The 27,666-nt window shown below is 40.0% G+C and overlaps 1 protein-coding gene and 1 long non-coding RNA gene across 5 annotated transcripts in view; one reads left to right on the top strand and one right to left on the bottom strand.

Moving 5' to 3' along the window:
* Positions 1–8,218: 8,218 nt before the first annotated feature.
* LOC138744434 (uncharacterized) lies at positions 8,219–26,070 on the bottom strand. 2 transcript variants are annotated; one of them, XR_011345529.1, is made up of 3 exons: positions 25,475–26,070; positions 9,070–9,124; positions 8,219–8,347 (listed from the first exon to the last, which is right to left on the bottom strand). It is a non-coding gene; the product is annotated as an uncharacterized lncRNA (long non-coding RNA). The 2 variants fall into 2 exon arrangements; XR_011345527.1 differs by lacking the exon at positions 8,219–8,347 and adding an exon at positions 8,360–8,736.
* The window catches only part of pcgf5b (polycomb group ring finger 5b), a 145,308-nt gene continuing 143,699 nt past the window's right edge, over positions 26,058–27,666 (top strand). Inside the window, exon 1 of one of the 3 annotated variants that reach the window (XM_069900590.1) lies at positions 26,058–26,362. The gene's annotated coding sequence lies outside the window, so the exon portion shown is untranslated. The remainder of the gene's footprint in view (positions 26,363–27,666) is intronic. The other 2 variants (XM_069900591.1, XM_069900592.1) reach the window with 2 other exon arrangements.

The raw sequence follows: 27,666 nt of genomic DNA, 5'->3' as shown, positions 1-27,666 counted from the left end.
GGTCAGTGGGATGAGGCAAAAATAGTTTGGCACAGACTACAAGGGCCAATGGGCCTGCTTCTGTGCTGTAATGTTTTATGGTTCAATGGTACAGTGTCTAGAGGAGAGAGGTGTAAGAAACTAGCATAAGAGAAACAAAGATAAAACAGAAAGTACTGGAAATACTCTGCTGGTTGACGGGGAGAGAATATTTCACAATACTGACCTTTTATCAGAAGTAGAAAAAGTTAAAGACAAAAAAAGGTCATGCTTTTAATTATGAAGAAGATGAAGGTGAGAAGAGGTCAAAGAGAATTCTGTGATACAGTGGAGTACAAGACAAAAAGATTGATGCAGGATAGTGTTGGATTAGGTGATGGAGGGTTGTAATGCCAGCTACTCTGTCAGTAGCAGGGAAGGAGAAAGGAGAGAAAAAATGGATGGAACTGTGAGATACAGAACACAACGGTTATGGAATCTTAAAGGAGAACACTGAAAATGCATTGCAGGCAAGAGAGTTTCAGCAGTGAGAGAAAAACTGAGTAGCAGGTTGATCAGCTTACTACAGAACTGGCTGGATCTGGCACATGCTGGAAAGACTTGGTGATTAAAGCACCTTGTGGTTAAATATTGCGTGTTGAGAGCTGTAGAAGCCCCAAGGATAAAAACTGGAAAGCTAGAGTGGAAACAGGATTGATAATTAAAGTGACAATCCGCTTGAAACTCAGGTTTCACCATCTGATCTGCACAGAAATCACCCATTCTGCACTTGATTTCTCCAAGGTAGAGAGGCCAGTTTTTAAAGTTTTGAATGCAGAACAAAGTTGAAAGAGATGCAAGAGAATCAATGCTTTACCTGATAAGATCATTTAGGTCCCTGGATGGTCAGAAATTGGCAAGGTTTCAAGGCTGAGATAGGAGTTGTTTAAAAGTAACATTGAAAACGGCAGAAATTGCAAAGGGCGGACTGTTGAATGTGGAGGCTGGTGGAATGCAAGCTGAAGACAAAAGGAATCTGATCCTTTCTCTGCATGGGAGGAGAAGGGGAGAGAGCAGAATTGTGAGAAATGGAACAAATGCAATTGGGAATCCTGTAAATTATGGGAGAGGGAAAGACATGCTTAAGTACAAAGTAATATGTCAGAGATAAATTTTGGTCTGGAAAGTGCTATCATTAGAATATAATCTGGGAGAATAGAGTCCTTACATAAAGCAGGGGGAAAGGAGATATAGTTCTGTAAGTTCTGAGAGCCTATAGGCGTGAAATGAACTGGTCACTAAACTTTGTCCTGAGATGTCACTAAAGACATCAAGAAAGAGGAGGATGGGGAGGAGTCACATGATGGAATAGTGGCCGGTCGGGAAAACCAGCCCTCTCCAGGAAATTAGGAAAAATGTTAGGAAAAAGCAAAGCATAACAAAAATAAAAGATAAGAAATAGAAGATAAAGATACAGAGAAGAGAAAGAAGATGGCTTCCAAGAAGGAGAAAGTAAAACAACTGGAAAAAAAGTAGAAAAGTCACCAGAGAAGAAAGAAGAAGGCCTTACCTGCACGAAGGAACAGGACGCTGTGGTGACGAGGAGCGGCCGACCCTCAAGGTCAGTGCCTGCCCTGCGGAGTCGTGACCCACCAGCCGGTGCACTACAAAAATGGCACTCGGAGCCAAACAAAATTACGCAGAGCGCAATCAAAGGAGAAAGAGGACACTGGCGGGAGGGGGGGCTCAGCAGAGGAGCGGGCTGTCACAGAGCGAACAGCTGAGGGACGCCCGACACCAGGGAACTCAGCTGGAGGACAAGGAAGGCAGCAGAAAAGGGAGTGATGAAACAGATGAGGGAGATAGACAGAGGGATGACTGACAAGAAAATCAACGTCAGGAAGCACAACAGATGAGCAGCCCAAGAGGGGAGGACCAGCAACAAGAGGCCCAGCAAGAAGAGGCCCGACAAAGAGATACAAGCAGCTCATCAGGAAAAACAGAAGAGACACAGACGCAAAGAAGAGTAGACACAAACACAGATACAGACACAGAAGAAGAGGAAGAAGAAGACCAAGATCTTCACAGAGAAATAGAAGGTAAAACTGATGGACAAAGAGAAATAAAAGATAAAACTGATGAACAGAATATAGATAAAGTCTTTTTTTGAAGAACAAATGCGATCACTAAAAGAATGGTCGTCATTAGAGTTTAATGCAATTAAAAGGAAAATGAAAAGAACAGAAGAAAAAATGCAAAGGTTAGAACTGGTAATGACAGAAATAGGGAAAAGAGAGAATGTGGAAGAGCGGGAAATGGTTGTAGAAATGGAAGTAATTACTTAAGAGAAAAATTGGAAGAAAGTGACAAAAAAAATTAAAAAGACACAAGAGTTGTTATCTCAGAAAAATGATATGTTGGAAAATTCTAGTAGACGAAACAACATAAAAATAGTGGGCCTCAAGGAGGGTGAAGAAGGCACAGACATGAAGGAATTTATAAAAGGATGGATCCCGAAGGTCCTGGGAATGACAGAAATACAGGAAGAAATGGAAATAAAAAGGGCACACAGAGCATTAGCTCTGAAACCACAGGCACATCAAAAACCAAAATCCATCTTAGTAAAATTTTTGAGATATATGACAAGGGGAAATATACTGGAACGGGCAAGGAATAAAGTTAGAGAAGATAATAAACCATTGGAATACAAGGGTTAAAAATATCTTTAAACCCAGACATAAGTTTTGAACTCTTAAAGAGGAGGAAGGAGTTTAATACAGCTAAATCGATTTTATGCAAGAAAGGTTACAAATTCATATTAAGACATCCAGCCATGCTTCAAATATTTATACCCATAGAGCAAAACAGACTGTTCTTGGATCCAGAGAAAGCACAAGAATTCACAGAATGTTTGCAGGACAGGAGAAGAGATGTAACAAGAATGAGGAACGGCGATAAAGTATATATAAAGATGTAAAAACAATGTATATGTAAAGAACTAAAGAGGGAAATGAGAAGGAAAGGAAGGGAGTAAAGGGTAAAAAAGAAGAGAGAGAGCTTTGTTATATGTATTTAAAAAAAAGTGTTTTCTGGAGCGGGCTGGGTAGAGAGGGAATAACCATCACTGCAAAATCAGTTGACGCTGCGAACAAGATCGCAATCCAAATGAAAAGGGGAGTTGTGGTTCCCTGGCAAAGGATATGGGGCAACTCAGAGAGGGGGGGGGGAACTTTTGGGGTTAAGGTATTAGTGGATGTGGGAACTGCGGGGATACTTTATGTCTTAAATGTGTTGTCGTACATTAAGTGTAATAAGAGAAAACTAAGAGATGAAAATGGGGAAAAGGGGGATGGAGGTGGCGAAGAGATGGAAAAGAGGTGTATGCAAGATATAAGATGGCCATATTGAACTATATGACTATAAACATTAATGGAATACATAACCAAATTAAAAGGAAGAGGCTACTAAATTTATTGAAGAAGGAAAAAATAGATACTGCATTTGCACAGGAAACGCATCTAACTGAACCGGAACATAACAAACTAAAGAGAGACTGGGTAGGACATGTAACAGCAGCATCCTATAATTCAAAAGCTAGAGGTATAGCCATACTAGTTAACAAAAATGTACCAATCAAAATAGAGGAGGAAATAATAGATCCGGCAGGGAGGTATGCAATGATAAAGTGTCAGATATACTCAGAATTTTGGAATTTGCTCAATATATATGCACCTAACGAGGAGGATCAAAAGTTTATGCAGGATATTTTTTTGAAGATTGGAGACACACAAAGAAATATATTGATAGGAGGGGATTTTAACCTTAATTTGGACCTAATATTGGACCTAATATTGGATAAAACTGGACAAAAGACAAGTAAAAAGAATAAAGTAGCCAAATTTATGGTTAAATCAATGCAGGAAATAAAACTTATGGATATATGGAGGAGGCAACACCCAAGAGAGAAGGAATTTTCATATTATTTGAGTAGGCACAAAACTTACTCAAGGATTGATATGTTTTTGTTGTCAGCCCATATTCAAGGGAGAGTTAAGAAAACTGAGTATAAAGCTAGACTACTATCAGATCATTCACCCCCATTATTAGCAATAGAACTGGAGGACATCCCACCAAGAACAAATAGATGGAGGTTAAACTCCATGCTACCTAAAAGACAGGAATTTAGGGAGTTTATTGAATGCCAAATTAAAACATATTTTGAAATAAACACAGAATCAGTGAAAGACAAATTTATATTATGGGACACATTGAAAGCCTTCATTAGAGGGCAGATAATAAGTTATGTGACTAAGATGAAAAAGGATTACAATCGGGAAATAGAGCAGTTGGAAAAGGAGATAGTAAGTACAGAAAAGAAACTAGTAAAAAGGGATGATATAACGAAAAGGAGAGAATTGGCAGACAAAAAATTTAAATACGAAACATTAAAAACGTATAAGGTGGAGAAGAACATAATGAAAGCAAAGCAAAAGTATTACGAACTGGGAGAAAAAACACATAAAATATTAGCCTGGCAACTTAAAACAGATCAAGCTAAAAGAACGATACTGGCATCAAGGAAAATGGATTAACAAATTACATATAATCCAACAGAGATTAATGAAAATTGTAAGGAATTTTATGAACAATTGTATCAAACTGAGAAAGAGAAAAGATGATAAAATAGAGTAATTTTTAGCTAAAATTGAACTCCCAAAATTGCAAGAAGAGGAACAAAACAAACTAATAAAACCATTTGAAATAGAGGAAGTACAGGATATATTAAAAAAAGCTGTTGAACAATAAAACACCAGGAGAGGATGGATTTCCAATAGAATTTTATAAAACATTTAGAGTTATTAATTTCTCCTTTCTTGGAAGTAATGAACCAGATAGAAGAAACACAAAACTTGCCAGATTCATGTAAGACAGGAATAATACCAGCATCATCTAGACCAATATCTCTACTTAACTCAGACTATAAGATAATAGCAAAATTATTAGCAAACAGATTGGCCGATTGTGTACCTAAAATAGTAGAACAAGATCAAACTAGATTTATTAAGAAAAGACGAACAGCAGACAATGTCTACAAACTTATTAATCTAATCCATGCAGTTCAAAGAAATAAGAAACCAACAGTGGCTGTTGCTCTAGATGCAGAAAAAGCCTTTGACAGAGTAGAGTGGAATTACTTATTTAAAGTATTACAGAAGTTCAATCTACCAGAAAAGTATATAAATTGGATTAAAGCATTGTATAATGGACTGTTGGTGAAGGTAACAGTAAATGGATATGTATCGAGTCACTTTAAATTAAGTAGGTCAACTAGTCAGGGATATCCACTAACCCCCTCATTGTTTTCCTTAGCAATAGAACCTTTGGCAGAACTGATAATAATAGAAAATAAAATAAAATGGATAAAAATAAACGAGAAGGAGTATAAAATCAGCTTATTTGCAAATGACATCATAGTATACCTAACAGAACCAGAGGTATCAGTAAAAGAATTACACAAGAAATTGAAGGAATATGGAGAAATATCAGGGTACAAGACCAACACAAATAAAAGTGAAGTGATGCCAATGAGTAACGCAGACTATAAAGAATTTAAAAAGGAATCACCATTTAAATGGAAAGCACATGCAATCCGATACCTAGGGATCAGGTTAGATAATAACTTAAGCCATTTATACAAACTAAATTATCAGCCACTAATAAAGAAATTGCAGGAAGACTTAGAACATTGGAAAGAATTACCGCTAACGTTGATAGGGAGGGTAAACTGCATTAAAATGAACATGTTCCCAAGGGTACAATACTTATTTCAAATGTTACCAATTCCTTTAACAGAAAAATTCTTTAAGGAACTAAAGAGAATAATAAGGAAATTCTTGTGGAAAGGGAGGAATCCAAGGGTTGCATTAGATAAATTAGCAGACAGGTATAATCAAGGTTTGCAGTCACCAAATTTTAGAAATTATTATAGAGCCGCACAATTAAGGTATTTATCAGATTTTTACCAGACAAAGGGAAAAACCAGACTGGACTAAGATAGAACTAGATAAAATAGGGGAAAAGGTACCGGAACATATACTTTGTAAGTGGGATGAAAAGCTGGTGCAATGTAAAAACTCACCAGTACTGCATCATTTACTTAATACATGGAAGAAGATCCACTGAGAAAGGAAAAAACGAATTATCAAATACTAAAATTACTATTAACGCAAAATCGGTTAATCCCTTTTACAATAGATAACCTTTCCTTTAGCGAATTGGAGAGAAAAGGAATCAAAAGAATAGAAAATTGTTTTTTGGGAAATAATTTATTAACATTTGAACAGTTGAAGTACAAATATGGAATAACTCATTGTACAATGCTTGCATATCATCAACTGAAAGCTTATTTAAAGGATAAATTAGGAAAAAGCTTGAGACTACCTGAAGGAAGCAGCTTTGAATATGTGATTACAGACACAATGATAATTAAAAGATTTATAACCAACATGTATATTAAGCTGCAAGATAAGGAAAATGAAATAAACTATAAACCTAAGCAGAAATGGGAAAAGGATCTAAACATAAAGATAAAAAATGAAGTATGGGAAAAGTTATGTTCTGGAACTATGAAGAATAGAATAAACACAAGGTTACGCATGATACAGTATAACTGGTTACACAGGGTATATATTTTACTCCTCAAAAATTAAAAAAATGGGATTCAACATTATCGGATAGATGTTTTCGCTGTAAGAAGGAAATGGGAACAACATTACATGCAACTTGGGCATGTACGAAAGTAAATACATTTTGGGAAGAATTAAATCAGATACTAAATAAAATTACAAAAAATAACATACCAAAAAAAACAGAGATATTTCTTTTAAGTAACATAAGAAGTAGAGAATTAGGCCTCATATTGGATAAAGTGCAAATAAAATTCATGATGATAGACTTAGCGATAACAACAAAATGTATAATGTCAACTTGGAAAATGGAAGAGAGCATGAGAATACAGCAATGGTACATGGAAATGAATAAATGTGTTCCATTGGAAAAATTAACATATAATTTAAAAAATAAAGTCACAATGTTTGAACATATCAGGGAGAGCTTGCCTACGACCACCATCCCCTAAAATGAGAATGAAAATGATAAGACAAAACGACTAGATTCAGTGTGTAATAAATAGATAACACATTTTTCTTGTTTATTTTCCTTTATGTGAAGATATTGTTTTATGGTTTTATTGTATTGTATATGTTGAATATTTATGGGTTTTGGAGGGGGGTAGGTAGAGGGAAAGGGGGAAAAAAGGGGAGAAAAGATCACTGTGTAAATTTAATGAGAAAGATTTGTACATATTTTGGTTGATATGATTCATAGTGTGAAAAATTTAAAAATATTTAAAGAAAGAAAGAGGAGGACCAAAGATGTATCTTGTGAACAGAACAAGAAATTAGCAGCAAAGACAAAGAATTTATCAAGTTCTATATGAGCACAAGAAATAAAACCAATACTGTTATCTAATTACCCAGAGATATTTATGCTTTTTTTTAGATTTCTAAAATCTGATTATTTTGTTGCTTTAAGAGAAATTGGGAGCTTGAGGCAGGAGGTTGATGAAACAAATAATAATGCAAACAGATTTGTGGTTCTTACCTACTCTCAGTCATCCTGTGCTTGATCCTGAATTGTTATGTTATTTGAGTGTAAATTTCTTCACCCTTATGTCTCCTGAACCCCTTCTGCTGCCCTCTATTTCCTTACTCTTTTTTTATTCTCTACAAACATCACTGTTTTAAAATATTTTTTAACTCTTTTGCTCCATTGTTCTATTACTTTTGATGTTTGTCATCACTTCCACATATTGTGAGGTTCTTATGATCTTCAAGGACAGAGAGCAACATTTTTTATTGTCAGTTGTAATCGGCAATAAAAAAACTAAGATGAAATCTTGAATGGTGCTATACTTGTATCATATCCCTTTAACAGTCTAGTTTCATTTAATACTTGTCCAAACTTTGTACTTCATAATTTCATAATGGTATAAGAAGAGTCCATTTAATCTATCAAGTCTATGTTACCCCTTATAGATGACACTTTCCAGGTTGTAATTTCAAAACATGTCATCTTCAAGGAAACGCAAGGACGATATTCTGAATTACTATCTTATTTATTGAATAAACCAAACTTTGTAGATGCAGCTTTGCATTAAGATTTTCATAATGATGAATAAGCAAAGCATTCAGCTATATTTAAAAACATAACGATATTCAACTTCAAAGAGATGTACAAAGAGAAATAAGATGAAATAAGATGAATTCAAAGAAAATAATCTCAAGCTTACGTCTCCTTCGTGGTTCGTCGAAGAAAGAGATGCAAACTCCTAGACCGCCAGATATTAAAACATATTATGTCATAGTCACTATGGTAACACTACTAACAATATTTTTCCTTAAAGAGATAGGCACAAAATTAACTAAGAATCAAATATACAAGGTTTTAACCTTTATAGCCCTCAGTAAAGAGAATTGTTGATTAACATTACTTTAACTTTCCGGGAATAGTTAATTCACTCATCCACAAATAGTGAATGATCCACAATTATCCAAATTCTATGGCCAGCACAGTTAGTGTTGCATTTAGTGTAAACAAAGTTGCTGTTACACTGCCAGCGATCAGGATGGTGTTCAAACCCTGTGTTGTCTGTGAGGCATTGGTATATTCTCCCTGTGTCTGTATGGGCTTTCCTTGGGGGCTCTGGTTTCCTTCCACCTTTCAAAACATACCAGGGGTTGTAGGTTAGTTGGTGTAATTGGGTGGCTTGGGCTCGTGGGCCAGTAATGGCCTGTTACTGTGCTATATGTCTAAATTTAAATTTAAATTTAAAAAGAATTAAATTTAATCAAATATTCACTATTTTTGTGAAGCTGTAAGTAGTTGTCCAAATATCTATTTGCAATGAAGCAAAGCAAAAAAAAGAAAATCAGTTGGTACAAGGTTAGAAAGGACAGGACAGATGTAGAAGGGGGAATGCACAGGAAGCATTCAATATGCCACCCTGACCCTCTCTTCTACAGCTACTGGTACTGATTTGCTTAACCTCACCTCCTTCCTGTGTTCGTCCATGCCAATCACCAACTTTTTCTTCTCCTGGTGACTTCTATAAAAAGGACCAGTAAGGTAAAATAGCGCAACACATTTTGGGGCAAGGCAAATGTCCATAAAAAGATAAACAAGGTGTAATTGTAGACTTGACAAAGAGAAAATCTGAAAATCTGTTCCAAATGTATTCTTCAAACTTACAGGAATGATAGAGAAAAATATTTACATTGCTCTCAAATTCTCAAAAATGACTCATTCCACTTCAACTGGTTGTTGGTAAAAAAATATTGTTAAGTGAAGTATTATTCACCAAAATGTCATACAGTCTCTTTCAGTGAGTACCACTAGGGAATTTTGTCATTAATGGGAGTGAGAAAAAAAAACTACAAATGCTGGAATCCAGAACAAAAACAGAAAATGCTAGAAACACTCAAGAGATTTGGTGGCATCTTTGGAAAAAAGTAAGTTGACATTTCAGATTGAGGGCCCTTCATCAAAACTAGAAATCTGAGAAAACATGTGATTTAAATTCCAGAAAAGGTTAAGGATGGAGAGATGTTCATTGAGCTAATATTAAGGAAGAACTAGAGAAGTAAATGTGACAGTGCAATAGAATTAAAATAACAGACTGGAAGCTTAGGGTTTCCTTTGGCATAATTTCAAAGTTCAAAGTTCAGATTTATTGTCAGTGTACATACATGACATCACTTACTATCCAGAGATTATTTTTTTCCTGTGGGCCAGGTAGTATTTTTACTTATCTTTTGAACAAAGAACTGTATTCAAGAAAAGATATGTACACAAAAGAGAGAAATGTAAACAAAGAAAGAAATGTAAATTGACTGTGCAATATTAAAAAAACCACGCAAAATAAAAGGCCTTAAGTGAGTCTCTGATTTAGTTTTTTTTTGTTTAGGAGTCTAATGGTGGAGGCAATTGTTCCTGAACTTGGTGGTATGAGTTTTGTGGCACCTATATCTCTTTCCCGATGACAGCAGTGAGAACATAGCATGTCCAGGATGATTGCTGCTGCTCTCTGACAGTAGTGTTCTCAAAGGTGGGGAGGGTTTTACCTGTGATGCCCTGGGCTGCATCCATTACTTTTTGCAGGGCATATTAGTGCCCCCATACCATCTGTGGAAGTGGGCCAAGCTTTCTGATTTCATACCAAACCTCTATGAATTCTTGAAAAAGTAAAGGCGCTAATGTGCTTTCTTCGCAATGAGGTTCTCCATAATAGCAACTCCCAGGAATTTAAATTGGCTCTCACTGAATGGGTGATATACAAATGAATCACTGCTTTCCCTGAAGAGAATGCTTAGGTTCCTGGATAGTGAAAGTGAAAAAGTAAAAAGGTGTTGCATCTTCTCAAAAAAATCCTGTCACACCCAATGTTATCATGTAGGAAAGATGTGTTCCCAGAAAGTTTTTAAAACCCAAGCTTGGAAATACTGAATCATTACCTGATTTAAATTGACCACTGACGTTTGGGATAAGTTAGTTTGCTATTAGATCCCTTGAGATATATTTCACATTTGAAAGAGTGATTGAAAACTTCCAGTGAATAACCAATAAGTTAATCATTCTAAACTTTAACTATGGTCACCTCCATTATTGAATCCACATGTTCTGTGCTGTGATTCATTCTAATATACAAATTACTCAGCATGTTTTACCTAATGATTACTATTGTTAAATTAGTAAGTTTAGAGAAAAAGTCAATTCCTGGAATTATCTGCTTTAAGTACTCATCAGAATTACTCATTTTTCAGCTGAAATCTTTACTAAGCTTTTTCATTTTTTATGCACAATGGAAGCACATAATGGTCAGTAATTTAATATGATAAATATTTCCAGAGAGTAAGGCAAACCAAATAACTTGTGATTGATGATCAATGTCAATTCACAATTGGAAATATCTATGTCACATTTCTGCCAACAAAAATCATTTTATTAGACTTGCATTTTTTCCAATGAAAAAACATTTTTAAATCAAATTTTCATAGCAAAATATTGAAACAGCAAAAATTATGCCATATACCTGACCAATCCAAAAAGTGATTATCTTTAATTGCTCAAGTATCCTAACAATTCTTTCAACTTTTTCAATATCATCTGCCTTCACTTTCTCCCTGGGAATTCTCTGATCAATTTGCCTGTCTTTATGGAAAATAGTACATTCTGCATTGTTGGGTTGAATCTGCATTGTCTGATTGCAGTTTGTGACAATATTGAATATATTGTTGAATTCATTTCTATTCAAGACCATGCATACTTGGATGGTATCTTGAGTTCTGCAAATTTAATATTTCCAGCCTCTTTAACAATTCCTCTTGTCTTTTTTTCTGATTTATGGTGATTTGGTTATGCAGTTCATTGCAAAGGATAAGTCATTAGACTTCCATATGTTGCATATCCAGATAAACCACGTTGTTACCCATAAGGAAGTTAAGTTCCCCTTCTCCTTGAGATGAGTGCCTTTATGAATCTAAGTGTAATTGTGATGCAGGTGACCCTTATATTATTGGGGGAGTGGGTGCTTTCCTACAAAATGGTCCACATTGTGATATTCTGTAACATGAATCCGCATCATCTGCACATTCATTGAGCATGTCTCAGGTGCTGCCAGCTTCATAATTGCATCGAGGGTTCAAAACCAGGGGCCAAGGAAGGGGACTTGGACCTCGCTTTGACCTTGTGTTCATTGCTGGAGCAGTCGTGAGACCAGAGGTTACAGGAGTGCAGAAGGAGGTGGCAGGACCTCCGTTCACTGTCTATGAAGTGGCTCTCTTTTGCTTCTCTTGCTTGAATTGATAGTAATGCTGGACTATGGGTGCCTGTTTGTGTCCTTTGCAGAGCAAGCAAAGGAAAACACATTTTGTTTATTCTGTGGACATGTCAATAAAGGAACCTTGAACCTTGAGAAACAGGAATTGGAAAAAAAAGGTCATTTTTATATTCATTTATTTGCTTCATTTGCAAAGTAATTTTATTCTCTGTTTCACATTTTTGACTGATGATTTGGGAATACTGTGAAGGGAATTTCTGATATGCAAACAATCACAATGCAGGGTAGCCTGCATATGGCACATTATCAGGGGTGGCTGGCATGGAATACTCTGGAGGCTAAGCAGTCTATGGCTATTGTGAACTTCTCCCCCAAAGGCATTTTGATCCATTTGCAAGCCTCAATAATGTTGTAAATACAGCTCAAGCCATTCCTTCATCATCTCTGTCCATACCTCCCACGGTCTTGGGAAAGTGGCCAACATATTAGAAGACCCATCCCACCCAGATCACACTCTTTTCTCCTCCTTTTCTTTGGGCAGAAATTACATGAAAATGAAAATATGAATCTCCAGATTCAAGGACAGTTTCTTTTGTTATCAGACTTTTAAATGGAACTACTATTATAAAAGATGCTGCTGCTATACAGTTTTAACTGTACTTTTATTTATACACTGCACTTGGTCTTTGTAACACTATACCCTGCATCCTTCAGTTATTGCAACACTATACCCTGCAATTCTGTTTTATTATTGAACTACCTGCTGGAGTTTGGGTTGACTTTCCTGGTTAAAATGTAAAACAGTGGTTCTCAACCTTTTTCTTTCCACTCATGTGCCACTTTAAGTATTCCCTATCCCGTAAGTGCTCTGTGATTAGTAAGGGATTGCTTAAGGTGATATGAGGGTGGAAAGAAAAAGTTTAAAAACCACCGTTTTAATCATACCTAATTGGCTCGTTATGTGCATGGTTTCATAACTCCAAAGGAATTGGTCCAATAACAATTTTCCTGAAGCAAAATATTTCAGAAACAATTGAGCATTAACAATTCTCATCCTTCCCTCTCCACTCACACCCCACCTTAAGCAATCCCTTACTAATCACAGAGCACTAATCGCACAGGGATTACTTAAAGTGGTATGTGAGTGGAAATAAAAAGGTTGGGAACAACTGGTGTAAAACAATGCTTTTCACTACATCTTGATTCACAAGCAATAAACAATTCAAATTGAAAAGAATGTAGTCTGTGACAGATCTTAGTTTCAAATTCCTTGAAAAATCTTGGCCTTAGGACAGATTGCTCCTCAACAGTGGACCTGGGAGCATTGCTCCTTAGAAATTTAAAAAAAAATTATTTGAACCTTGTGCTACCCAATTACATTAATTCACCTACCAACCCTATATGTGGTGAAACAGTGATTCTCAACCTTTTTCTTTCCACTCACATACCACTTTAAGTAATCCCTATGCCATCGGTGCTCTGTGATTAGTAAGGGATTGCTTCAGGTGGGATGTGGGTGGGATGTGTCTGAATATTTTGCATGAGAAAAATTGTCATTGGTCCATTTCCATTGGAGTTATGAAACTGTGCACATAACGAGTCAATTAGGTATGATTAAAACAGTGGTTTTCAAACTGACCATTAACCCTGTTCTCAACCTTCTGGTTTGTCCTTCCAAAGTGCATAACATCACACTTATCTGGATTGAACTCCATGTGCCACTTTTCTACCCAAACTCTGCATCCTGTCTATATCCTTGTAACCTTTGGCAACCTTCATCTCCATCCACAACTCCTCGTGTCATTTGCAAACTTACTGACCCATCCTTCTGCCTCCTCATCCAGGTCATTTATAAAAATCACAAATAGCAGGGGTCCCAGAACAGATCCCAGTAGCACTCCACTAGTCACTGACCTCCAGGCAGAATACTTTCGTACCACTACTACTCTCTGCTTTCTTCCTGCATGCCAATTTTTTTATCCACACAACCAAGATTTTACTGATCCCATGCCTCATGACTTTCTAGATGAATCTCTTATGGGGGACCTTGTCAAATCCCTTGCTAAAATCCTTGTAGACCACATCTATTGCCTGACCTTGATCAATTACTTTTCGTTACCTTCTCAAAAAAATCAATTAGGCTTGTGAGGCATGACCTTCCCTTCACAAAGCTATGCTGACTATATAACCATATAACAATTACAGCATGGAAACAGGCCATCTTGACCCTTCTAGTCCGCACCAAACCAAGTACTCTCTTCTAGTCCCACCAACCTGCACCTTGCCTATAGCCCTCCATTCCTCTCCCATCCATATACCTATCCAATTTTTCCTTAATTGACAAAATGGACCCTGCCGCCACTACTTCTGGAAGCTCTTTGAATAGACTGCACTTCTCCAAATGCTCATAGATCCTATCCTTAAGAATCCTCTCCAATAGTCTGCACACTGCAGAGATTAGACTCAGCAGTCTATAATTCCCAGGATTCTCCCTATTATCTTTTTTAAACAAGGGGACTACATTTGCCATTCTCCAATCCTCCGGCACATCCTCTATGTCCACAGAGGATACAAAAGTCATAACTACTGCCCCAGTAGCCTGGGGTATATTGTGTCCAGCCCTGGGGACTTACAAATCTTGATGTTTCTAAGAAAATTAAACACTTCCTCTACCTTAATTTCCACATTGTCCAGCACACAGGCCTGCTCTATTCCAACCTCACACTGATCAAGATCCTTTTCTTTTGTGAATACTGAAGCAAAGTATTAATTTAGGACCTCCCCAACCTCCAGGCACATTTCACCTCCTTTATCCTTTAGCAGCCCCACCCTCATCCTCCTCATCCTATTCTTTACATACTCATAGAACATCTCGGGGTTCTTAATTCTACATGTGAAGGCCTTCTCATGCCCCCTTAGAGCTTTCCTAAATCATTTCTTAAGCTCCTTCCTGGCTACCAAATATTTCTCATGAGCCCTTCCTGTTTCCTGCTTCCTTCTGTATATCTAACATAAGCTTCCTTCTTCTTGTTGACTAGTTGCCTGACCTGTTTTGTCAGCCATGGTTCCCTTTTCCTACCATGTTTTCCTTGTCCCAGTGGGACAAACCTATCCTGAACCAAGCACAAGTGGTGGCTCCCTAAACTTCCTCCACACTACTTCCGTGCTTTCATCCTTGAACATCTGTTTCCAATTTACTCTCGCTAGTTCCTGCCTCATCGCTTCATAATTAGCCCTTCCCCAATTAAGCACTTTCCTATTTTGTCTGTTTTCATCCCTTTCCATAGCTATGCTGAAGTTAGGGGAGTTGTGGCCACTCTCACCAAAATGCTCCCCAACCGGATCGGATTCATTATCCAGAACTAGATCTAGTGTGGCCTCTCCTCTCATCACCAGTCCCCATATTGTGTCAGGAGTCCTTCTTGAACAAACCTGACAATATCAGCCCCATTCTATCCCTTTTGCAGTCAGGAGGCGTCGCTCAATATTCTTTCTTCTTCTTTGGCTTGGCTTCGCGGACAAAGATTTATGGAGGGGTAATGTCCACGTCCGCTGCAGGCTCGTTTGTGGCTGACAAGACCGATGCGGGACAGGCAGACACGGTTGCAGCGGTTGCAAGGGAAAATTGGTTGGTTAGGGTTGGGTGTTGGGTTTTTCCTCCTTTGTCTTTTGTCAGTGAAGTGGAAGTTGAAATTACCCATAATTACAGCCCTGTATTTCCTGCACCATTCCAAGATCTGTCTATTTATCTGCTCCTATTTTGGAGATCTATAGGCTACTCCCAGCACAGTGATAGTTCCCTTCCTATTTCTGATTTCCACCCACAGTGACTCAGTGGAAAATCCCTGTGCAGGCAGCATCCTCCTTTTCTATAGCCGTGATGCTATCCTGACCAGTAATGCTATTCCTCCCTTTTTTCTATCTCCCATCCTATTCCTTTCAAAACCCTGGTACCTGCATCAGCCAAACCTGCCAATCCTCCAGCCAAGTTCCTGTAACAGGCACAAAATTATAGATGCACATCCTGATCCATGCTCCAAGTTCATTCCCTTTATTCCTACTACTCCTAGCATTGAAATAGACACATTTCAAACCCCCTAACTGGCTACATTTATGTTTGGTCCCCTGCTTTTGTCATTCTACTCTAATATCTGCACTCATATTCTGATTCCCACCCTCTGCCAAACTAGTTTAAACCCTTCTCAATAGCTATAGCAAACCTACCTGCCAGGATATTGGTCCCCCTCCAGTTCAGGTGTAGCCAGTCCTTATTGTACTGGTCAGACCTTCCCAAGAACAGATCCCAATGATCTAGAAATCTGAACCATCAACTCTACAGTCATGCATTCATGTGTCAGAACTTCCTGTTCCTACCCTCTCTGGCACGTGGCACAGGCTGCAATCCTGAGATTACTACCCTTGAGGTCTTGTTTTTTAACCTCTTTCCTAACTTCCTATATTCCCTCTTCAGGACCTTATCCCTACTCCTATCTATGTCATTGGTCCCCATGTGGACCACAACATCTGCTTGCTCCCCCTCCCCCTCCAGAATGCTATGAACTCAATCAGAGATATCCCTGTCCCTGGCACCTGGGAGGCAACATATCATCCAGAAATCTCCTATCTGCTCTCCTAACTAATGAGTCCCCATTCACCATAACCTTCCTCTTCATCCCCATCCCTCCTGAGACAAGGAGCCATTCCCTGTGCCAGTGACATGACCACCATGACTGGTCCCCGGTAGATTGTCCCTCACAACAGCATACTTATTATTATAGGTAACAGCCACAGGGGTGCTCTGCACTATCTGCCTATTTCCCTTCCCTCTCCTAACAATCACTCAGTTACCTATCTCCTGACTTTTAGAGATGACTGTTTCCCTGAAGCTCCTCTCTATCACTGCCTTGGCCTCCTGAATGATCCTGAGTTCATCCGCTCCAGCTCCAGCTTCCTAACATGGTCTCCCAGGAGCTGCAGCTCGATGCACCTCATGCAGGTGTTGTCATCAGGGACAATTTTGTTGTCCTAGGTTTTCCACATCCCGCAAGCAGAGCACTCGACTGCCCTAACTGCCGACTCTATTAAGTGCTCCCAATTTAAATTCAAAGATCTTACCTCTATCTTATCTCTGTCTATCTCTCCCTCCATCTCTATCTCTATTTCTCTCTAGCTCTTGCCACTGCTCCTTTTAGATTTACTGCCACTCTCTGCCCTAATATGCTGGAAATGTAGCTCCTGGGGAAGGTGAAAAACCAAAGAAAAAACCTGTGGCCAATTTCAGGAAAAACTTTGGGAAATTCCTCCCCAACTCCCTAACGGCAATCAAGCAGAGCTCCAACAGATCACTGAAATTTGGGATACGTTACCAGCATGACATATTCTAATAACTCACATCAATTTTCGGACACAAGACCAAAATTAAACTTCTCTTCGCTGCTGACCCTGCCGGACCTTCCCATGTCTGGACCCCATGCTGCTGCTCATGTAGGGCCTCGCTGTGTTCAGGTCCTTTGTCGCTGCTCCTGTCGCATCTTTTTTTTGGCCTGATACAGACATGGCACGTTTCAATCTTACCTTTTGCATGAGGTGAGAACTATTCATAGATTACAACACTGAAGAGAGCCATCTGATCTGTCTGATTCTACACAAATGCAATCCGATTAGTGCCCTACCACCACCATGTCCTCTACCACAGCCCTGAAAATTCTATCCTTTCAGCTTCTTATCCAGCTCTCTTTAGAATACTGCATTGAACACACCTCCATTACCACCTTGGCAGTGCAAATCATAACTAAATTTGCATTCAAATTACAATGCAACCTTGCAAAGTACACCTGTGCAATGATGATAATTTCTTCCTTTGTGTTGTTGACATTATTAAATTTTCACCTTTCAACCACAAAAAAGGGAAATATTTCCTTGAATTTAAATCAAAAAAGAATAGTAGCTTTTACTTCCCTGATAGCCAGGTGAGTCATTTTGATGAAATGAAAAAAGAGTTTACCACCAACTCATATGCAATGGGTACAGGATATTATATCTTGCTTGAGTTTGGAGGAAATTAGATATAACATTAAAGAGATCATGATTGAACTTAACAAGATATGGGGCCCATTTATGGACTACTATCTGAATTTGTAGGTGGGGATGCTCTGGGGGTTTCCTGTCTGATATCCGGGAGCCAAGACTCTATTCTTTACATATTATTTGCTGGTGACTATGTTTAATGGGAGGTGGAGGACTAGAATGTGGGGTTGGGGGGGGGGGGGTGTTCTTGCATTTCTTTTTTTAAATTTTCCATTATAAGTAGGAGAGATTAGTCCAATGAATATGTCATAATATTAGAATATAAGGTAGTTTTCCTAAGGGAATTTCCATTTTACTCGAGCACTGTGCACAAGACAATCACTTATGATTCACATTCTGTATTGCATTATATAAGAGTTATGTAACTAATAGGTAGACAATCAATAAAAATATTTTAAAAAGAAACAGTAAACTCTCATCTTAATAAAGAATCACAAAAAATGTAGAAGCTGAAATCTTGAAGCAAACAATGAGAAATTGGAGGGACTCAGTGGGTCAGAGAGTGTTTCGGGTTGAGATCCTTTACCATGGTTTGACTGACCATTTCTCCCTATGGTCGCTGCCTGAGCCATTGTGTCCCTCCATCTTTTCATCGTTCACCCAATTAGCTTAATATCTGTTCCCAACTTCAAGTTATTTATACAGACACTAAACAGCAATAATCTTGCACAAATTCCTGCAGTAATCCATCAACAATATCTAAACTGTTAATTCAGCTCTATATTGAACCATTCTTTGTTTTCTACAGTTGAGCCAGATTTTGTATTCAGCCTTTGTTTCCATGTCACCTACCTTGTGGATTAGTTACATTTTACAAATATCTGAAACTTGATGGAAACTTAATCTTTTAATTCACAAAATTTGCCACGCCAAAATTGTCTGTCATTTTCTTGGAAAAACCCCCTGGAAGTTTGACGTCAATGACATCTGCACATGTTGAATTCTCTCTTATTGAAACATCGTTCAGTGTATATTCCAAATAATTTCCACCCCACTAGTCTCCACATTCAATAGACATCCTTTGCATTTTCTGCTCGCTTCATCAACGTTCTAGCACATATATTTCTCTCCACTCTCCATTCAGCACTTTGAAGGGAATATTCTCTGGTTCTCTCTTCCCCTTCTTACAGTTGTATTTAACTTCCCATCATCCAGTCTCTCAGTATTCCTAAGTGATACAGTGATTTACTTGCTCTTCTTCCCATCAGAGTCCACAATGTGGTCCCCTCTACAGATGGAAAACCAAATACAGGTTAGATTTTTGCTTTGCAGAACAGATATGCGCAGTCCACAGGGGTGACTCAGAGTTCTGTTGTCTGCCACTTTAATTCTCAATTCCACTCCCTACCTGACCTATTATTATTGACCTAATTCATTGTTACCATGGTTTGACTGACCATTCTCCCTATGGTCGCTGCCTCAGCCATTGTGTCCTTCCATCTTTTCATTGTTCACCCAATTAGCTTAATATCTGTCCCCAACTTCAAGTTATTTATACAGACACTAAACAGCAATAATCTTGCACAAATTCCTGCAGTAATCTATCAACAATACCTAAACTGTTAATTCAGCTCTATATTGTTATTACCTTGAGGAACAGTAACCCATCATCTTTCATCAGACCATGTGGCAGATTTCAGGACTTAATATCAAACTACGTAGCATTTAATAACTAGTTTTTCTTTGTCTGTATTGGAACTGGTCATTTCTACTGTAAAACGCCCATTTGTGATATTGGACCAGTTTTCTCTCTCTGATCACAACCTGTCCTACCGGGCATGTCCTACAGAAAATGTCATTTTGGAACTTTTTATATAATCCTTAATTTGTATTCTCACAAACTGTCCTAATCTGCTCTTGCTCACTTCCCCAATTAATTATTTGGCCAGGTAGTGTCTACATTTAATTCCCATGACAACTCGACCATCTCTCTCAATCAGATATTTCCATTGCCTTCCCTCTCTTCCCCACCTTTGGAAGTAACTAACTAACAAAAATAAACAAACTTCTTTTCTCTATTTCCCAATTCCAATGAACAGCTTTTGACCTGTAAGGTTACCTAACATTGATCTAGTTTCTGTTTCAAATTTCCAACATCTGCAACATCTTCGATTTTCCTCATAAATCACCACTTACAATAGAAGTCTTTCACTGAGCTGAAGTTTCCAGTGCAGTGCTACTTCCATTTGTCTGACATTTTTTCCATGTCTAATGATTTCTTAACTCACTGACCTGTAGTTTCCAGCATTGTGCTATTTCGAATCATCTGACATTATTCCCACTTCCAATAATTATTTTAAAACATCGACAAAGATGTGACTAACTCGACAATGCTGCTAAAAAGTGCTCATGATATTTTTCATATCACTTATACACAAGAATTGTAAATTATTGTTTTCATATATCTTAAAAGAGTTTTTCTAATGGTAGATTCACTGAGAAACATAATATCATCTTTATTTTGGACACTGTGAATGCTTCTAAAATCGATGTCCAATCAAAAGTGCAATAATAACAACTCATTTGTTTCCAGAATTTAGTGACAAAGTCATGGAGCCATTCAGCACAGATAAGATGCTTCATTCCACAATATCCAAGAGACCATCAAGAATTCATCCATATTAATTACATTTACCAGCAGCTAGTCTTTTGTGCCTTTGTGATTCAAATGTTGAACTACATACTTATTGAATGCTTCTACTATTGACCTGGCCAAGATTTCTGAGTGAGAAAAAGTCTTCCTCATTTCCTTTCTAAACTCTTTATCTTAAACCTCTGCCTTCTAGATGCAGACTCCTCTTCTAAAGTTTCTTACTGTCTAACCCAGTGGTTCTCAACCTTTTTCTTTCCACTCACATATCACTTTAAGTAATCACTCTGCCATTGGTGCTCTGTGATTATAGTAAGGGATTGCTTAAGGTGGTATGTGATTGGGAAGGGAAGGCTGAGAACCACTGCTCTAGACCCAATTGTCACTGAAATATTTTGCTTGAGAAAAATTGGCATTGGCCCATTTCCTTTGGAGTTATGAAACCGTGCACATAACGAGTCAATTAAGTACGACAAAAACAATGGTTTTCAAACTTTTTGTTTCCACCCACATACCACCTTAAGCAATCCCTTACTAATCACAGAGCACCTATGGCATAGGGAATACTTAAAGTGGTATGTGAGTGGAAAGAAAAAGATTGAGAACCACTGAAACCTATCTATTCCCCTCATAATTTTGTAGACCTTTATTATCCTCTTCAGCTTCTCCTGAACTATGGAAAATAATACCAGTTTATCCAGTCTGTCCTCCTAACTGTGTTATTTCACGAATTGCAATGGCACTTTCATTAAATGTTTTTAATTGTTTAATTGCCTTGGAATACTAATAGCCACAGTGAGTCTTGTTGTAAAACCATACAGTTACACTCTGATTTTGGCTACTTATTTACAAAAGTGGGTTTATGATGTTATTAAAATGAACAGTGTGATATGTATTCATAGGTCATTTTTGTAACACTATAATTGATTTCCATTTTCAATTTTAGTAATAATGATGTAAATAAACAATTGGAAAATTGCTAACAGGATAACTTAATTATATGATTTAAATATGATTGAATGATTACATTTTGATATCATTCCCATGTTTCAGGTGTCACTAGCAAGAACAGCATTTATGACCCTGAGATGACAGGGATTGACTGTTTTATTGTTGCATGTGATGAAGTTTCTCCTGCAAAACTGTTGGGTAATGGGCTACAGATTTTGTCCTGGTGACCACATATGTGTTTAAGCTTCTAGGGTTCCCAATCAGCTACTGCCCTTATAGTTTACGAATGATAGATTTTCGAGACATTGTTCAGGAAGCCTGGGCAAATTGCTGCTGAAGACAAAAGGCAAATGACTGGTATGGAGGGAGTACATATTTGGGCTCATGATGAAATGCCATAGATCTTGATTTTGTTCTGCTACGTATCAAAAGTTGTGGATCTGGATCCATCCAGGTAGGTAGATAATATTTCTGACATGTCTAGAGATGGTAAATATGTTTTGTCAGAAAATTAGCTGCTTTCCTTCATACACACAGTCTTGGCCTGCTTTGGTAGTCATTGTCAATGGTTGCCTAACTTGATTCTTTTTTTTTGAATATTTTATTTTTGATTTTCAAAGACTCATATAAATCCAAATAAAGAATACTTTTTTTTCCCAACAGTGTATATCATACGGTCTATTTTATCCCATACCACTTTCCCCTCCCTCCCATGTCCTAATACAAAAAAGAAAAGATCATTTAAATTAAACAAATACAAAGAACAAAATATCGTTAAAGTCAAAGACCTTTAAGGGAACTTAAGAAGAACCCAAATAAGGTGCGAGGTACAGTTGATGCAGGAAATTGTATTGCACCATTAATAACTGCTGTCATGTTGTCCAAATGCAGGTCTGACCAGCACCACTTGTGGATTGTTGTGCCCAAGTCTGACTCCCACCTTTCCCTCAACCTATGTAAGCCCGGCTTCGGGACCTCAGTTTGGAATGGGAGATGCATCGTAGAGATAAACTTGTGTGTATTCCCCTTTTGAATTAGAATCTCCAAGTCACTACACATGAGTAGGGCCATAGATGGCTCCAAATTATCCCTTAAGAAAGATCTCAGCTGAAGATAGTAGAAGAAAGTTTTATTAGGCAAAGCATATTTATTCCCCAGCTGTTTGAATGACATGAGCTGCCCTTGATCATAGCAATCCTCAATATACCTGATTCCCCTTCCAGCACCAGGTGTTCAGGATCTTATTATCCAGAGTCATGGGTATTAATTTGTTCTGGGTCAATGGACTTTTTAGGAGATACCCTCACCTTTAATCCAACACATTTATTTTTCTTTGCCTTGTCTGAATTGTTGGTACATATTTTAATATGGTGTTATCCGCTTTCCCTGATAACAATTTGATATCCCATTTATATATAAACTCTCCTGCTATCTTTTCTCCTACCATGTTTAGTCTAATTTGTGTCCAGGAGGGGTTACCACCTCCCTCAAAGAGTGAAGCAATAAAACCTTGACTGGGCTGCCCATTAGTATTTATTTTAAATCTGGCAACTTCAGACCTCCCAATTTATAATTCAAAGTCAACTTTTCCATGGAGGTTCTAGCCATCTTACTGTTACACAGGAACTTTCTGACACATCTGTTGAGCACCTTAAAGAAGTCCTTGGACAATGGAATGGGCAAAGACTGAAATAGATATTGTAGTCTTGGCATCGCTTTCATTTTAATACAATTAACCCTGCCCACCAAAGTTATGGGCAGGGCCCTCCATCTATCAAGGTTCTCAGTCTTCTGGACCAAATGGAGATAATCAAATTTATATAAATTCTGTAACTCCTTATCCACTTTTATCCCCAAATATTTAATGCCCTCTTAAGTTGTTATTGTCTGTAATCCCCCTTTGCCAAGGGCATAGTTTCACTCATCCAAATATATCTTAGACTGGCCAACAACTCCCCCCTCCCCCCCCTCCTCAGGGAAGTCAGTGAATAAATTGATTTTATGCTCCTCATGGCCCACTTTGAAACCTTTATATTTGGATCCATTGAATGGCTTTTGCCACTGGTTCAATAACTAGTGTAAATGACGCTGAGGACAGTGGGCATCCCTGCCTTCTGGACCTACCCAGCAGGAACCCTGCAGCCATTTGCCCCATTCAAAATTATTTTAACTTGGGATTGCCTAACTTTGCAATGGAGAACACAATAGTAAAATCATCAAATACCAAAAGAAGAACTTTAGGCCTTCTCTTTTTGGAGATGATCATCGCCTGATATATTTTGTAGAACAGATGTTACTTTCTAGTCTAAGCCAGCATATTATGCAGGAATTTCCACTTGTGATCACAGTGTTTTATTATCTGAGGGGTTGCATGTGAAACTGAACATTCTGCGAAACAATCGCACTTCTTATCTTATTGATAGAATAGTTAAAGATGCTTTGGCCTCGACACTGTCCTGGGGAATTAGTAATGTAGTACCCTTGGTTCCAACTGGCACAATCATTTTCTTTTGTCCCAAGAATGAACAAGAAGAATTTTCCATTTGCTCACTTCAACTTTAAAATTTACTGAATTTAAAATTTACCACCTACGGCTCCTAGAACGCTTCCACCAGCGTTGTCTCCGCTCCATCCTCAACATCCATTGGAGCGCTTACATCCCTAACGTCGAAGTACTCGAGATGGCAGAGGTCGACAGCATCGAGTCCACGCTGCTGAAGATCCAGCTGCGCTGGATGGGTCACGTCTCCAGAATGGAGGACCATCGCCTTCCCAAGATCGTGTTATATGGCGAGCTCTCCACTGGCCACCGTGACAGAGGTGCACCAAAGAAAAGGTACAAGGACTGCCTAAAGAAATCTCTTGGTGCCTGCCACATTGACCACCGCCAGTGGGCTGATAACGCCTCAAACCGTGCATCTTGGCGCCTCACAGTTTGGCGGGCAGCAACCTCCTTTGAAGAAGACCGCAGAGCCCACCTCACTGACAAAAGGCAAAGGAGGAAAAACCCAACACCCAACCCCAACCAACCAATTTTCCCCTGCAACCGCTGCAATCGTGTCTGCCTGTCCCGCATTGGACTTGTCAGCCACAAACGAGCCTGCAGCTGACGTGGACTTTTTACCCCCTCCATAAATCTTCGTCCGCGAAGCCAAGCCAAAGAAAGAAGACCCTTGGTTCCAACTGGCACAATCATTTTCTTTTGTCCCAAGAATGAACAAGAAGAATTTTCCATTTGCTCACTTCAACTTTAAAATTTACTGAAAGGTTGTAATGGAATGAGTGACTTTAGTGAATCTAACTAACCAATGGTGCGCAATTTTTTCTTTTTGGTCAAGGTTTGATAGTATTGCGTTCAACTTCTTTCATCCTTTTCAGAGTACCCAAATAGATTCTAATGGACAAACTTGACCTGTTTCCTTTTATTTTTGGATATTTCCCCATTTTCCAATAAGATGCCAGCGGCAGCTCCACTGTGGCAGGTTAGCCAGCGATGCAGCTAGCTTTGCAGTTACAGGACTGCAGTAGCACACCTGTAATTTTGCATGGGCCCATGGACTTTGTTTTGTCCTGTGCATTCAGCCAGGTCTTGATCTCATGTGAAGTGAATCTAATTAGCTGAACCCTGATCGTGGTCCTCAGCAGGACTAAAAAAAAGATCATTCACTTGGTGTTTCTGGCTCAGGATAGCTGCAAATGCTGGTGCCTTAGGTTTTGTAGCCACATTCTTAAAGCCATCATACTTTCATAACATTCCTACAGATCAATTCAGTGAAAATCTGGTATTTTAATCCCGCCTGCATCATAAAGTAGTGGATGGTGAAGTAATTATATGAAATCCAGGTTACCATAGTCACAAAAAGCAAAATCATACTACAACGAACATGATGAGGCTAAATGAAATATTAAAAACAGGAAGTGCTCGAAATCGTGAGGGCTTCAGGTGGCTTCTGTGGTGAGAGAAGTATGAGTTAACTAAACAGGTCACTGACCCTTCATTATCAGATGGAAAACGCTGGTGTCCATGCAACTGTATGGATCCCATGTGGCGAGGCGATGATGTCATGACTCTATTGATGATGCAATAATCGAGTTCAGCTCGACGATGATGTCACCGGCGACGTTTGAGATTGTGACATCACGTATTTTTTTCAGGTTACTAAAACACTTGTCATGTGCGTTACGGGTTGCTAAGGTGATGATGTCACGCTGGACCTTGCCGTTGCCATGGTGGCGGTGTCACAAGATTGACAGCCCAATTCCGAAGCTACACCCCCCCCCCATAAATTAGAGCCGGGCCCGCAGGTATAGTATGGTTACCGGCAGCACCGCCACCAGGGGCCTTGGCGCAGAGACACCCACCCGCGCCCTTCTCCGCCCCTTCTATAATCCACGCTGAGCTGGGAGACCGAGGCGTCTCACTCACTCAGGACCTTCCCCCCCCACCTCCAACTTTGCCACAGGACGTGGCGGGACCGGCTTATGGCGGCGGGGCGGAGAGGTCAGCGGCAGCAGAGACGGCCGAGCACGGGGGCCGCCGCGGCAGGGAGAGGCAAGCAGGCGGGGGGAGGGGAGAGCGAGCGGATTCAAAGCGGGCGCCCTGGTCCGGGTCCAATCAGCGCGGTGTGGTGTGGAGTGCCCGGGCGATGCGTAAACAAGCGCAGAACTAACTCCTCCGCCCTCGGAGTATTTCCGTGTTCCCACTACTGCTCATTCCAGTGTATCATTCACCAAACTTGGCCCCTTCTGCCTCTCTGCCTCCTCCCGCTTATTTATTTTTGTGGATGAGCCATCATCCGACCGGGCTTCACTCCACCACCACCACCACAAAACTCTTCCAATCACTAGGGCCTCTTGAGAGGGGGAGGAAAAAAGATAAGGTAAGGAACGCATTCGTCAAAAGAAGAACCAGTTCATAACTCAGGAGGGTCCCCCACCGCCCCCCCCCCCCCCCCCGGATTGGGATGGAGTGTTAGATGCGGCGTTCTCTTCCTCTCCAGCACCGTAAAGTTTGTGCCGGGTGCGATCCTGTGTCCGGATCAAGTTGCCAAGGCAGGCTCGCCGAGCGCGACCTTGCCCCGAGTGCAGCTCGCCTTTCGGAAGTTGAGGTGCCCGGGGCAGCTCGGGGAAATAAATAATGCGCCACCAAAAACTGTTGGAAACTTCGAGCGCCTTTTTATTTATATCCAGAGAGGGGAGGGGAGAGCGGCAGGACCCGAGACGCGGCTGCCCCGGCGGCCCCACCACGACCACCTCTCCCTCCCTTCCCCGCCGGACCCGATCGGGTTTTGACAAGGACTTGATGGTGACCCCCCCCCCCCCCTCCAACCCGGGGTCCGAACGGACCTGTTTATTCCCCCCCCTTTCTCTTCCAGACTGACGCAAGTAGTGACGCTGGTGGCTTCCTGATGAGAGGCAGACACGACACACACACAGCGCGCTTGGTCCTGCTCGCTGGTACCGTGGAAGCGGGCTTTCGCTTTCCCCTTGCCTCCAGCGAGCGGCTACACCATGCTGCGCAGTTCCTTTGCTTTCCCAGGGAGGGATTGCTTCAAGCAATCGGCATCTCTCCAGTGCGAGATCCAAGGGGTGAGATGAGTTTGGGTTTAAACTACTCGAGTGCAGCCCCCCCCCCCCCCCCCACCCCAAGGAGAAGCCTCCATTGGCGTCGCCTGTCAGCTGATGTTCTCCAGGGACAGCGTTGCCGGGACCGTGGTGAGGTTGGGACGGCTGCTGCTGCGGGCAGTGCGCACACCTGCGCGCACCCCCCCCCCCCCCCGTTTCCTCCCTCCCTCCCCGCCGCCCCCCCCCTTCCCTCCCTCCCTCCCCGCCGCCCCCCCCCCCCCTTCCACGCACACGGCGAGCCGAAGCTGACAGGGCTCCACGTGTTCGGCTTGCAACAGTGTCCCCGTCCACTGGCAAAGAAAGCCGAGGCGTCTCTTCGGAAATTAAGGATGCCTGATTGCCGGCCAGCAATCTGATCCGGCCTTCTCTCACACAAAAGCTGCTGCTATTGCCGCATCTTCCACCCGTCGCTGCATGTGGATGCACAACTGGCAGTTCACGTGTAGCGTGGGGAAGTAGTGGGGCAGCGCCGGGGAAACGAAATGATACATCCATTCATGCTGAAGTTATTAAAGAAGTTATCCCCCCCCCCCTCCTGAATTTCGCAACATTCATTCCC

The sequence above is a fragment of the Narcine bancroftii genome, chromosome 10 (assembly GCF_036971445.1).
Source record: "Narcine bancroftii isolate sNarBan1 chromosome 10, sNarBan1.hap1, whole genome shotgun sequence".
NCBI classification, from domain to species: Eukaryota; Metazoa; Chordata; class Chondrichthyes; order Torpediniformes; family Narcinidae; genus Narcine; species Narcine bancroftii.
The sequence above is the reverse complement of the archived record's forward strand: the minus strand, read 5'-3'. Positions and strand labels throughout refer to the sequence as shown.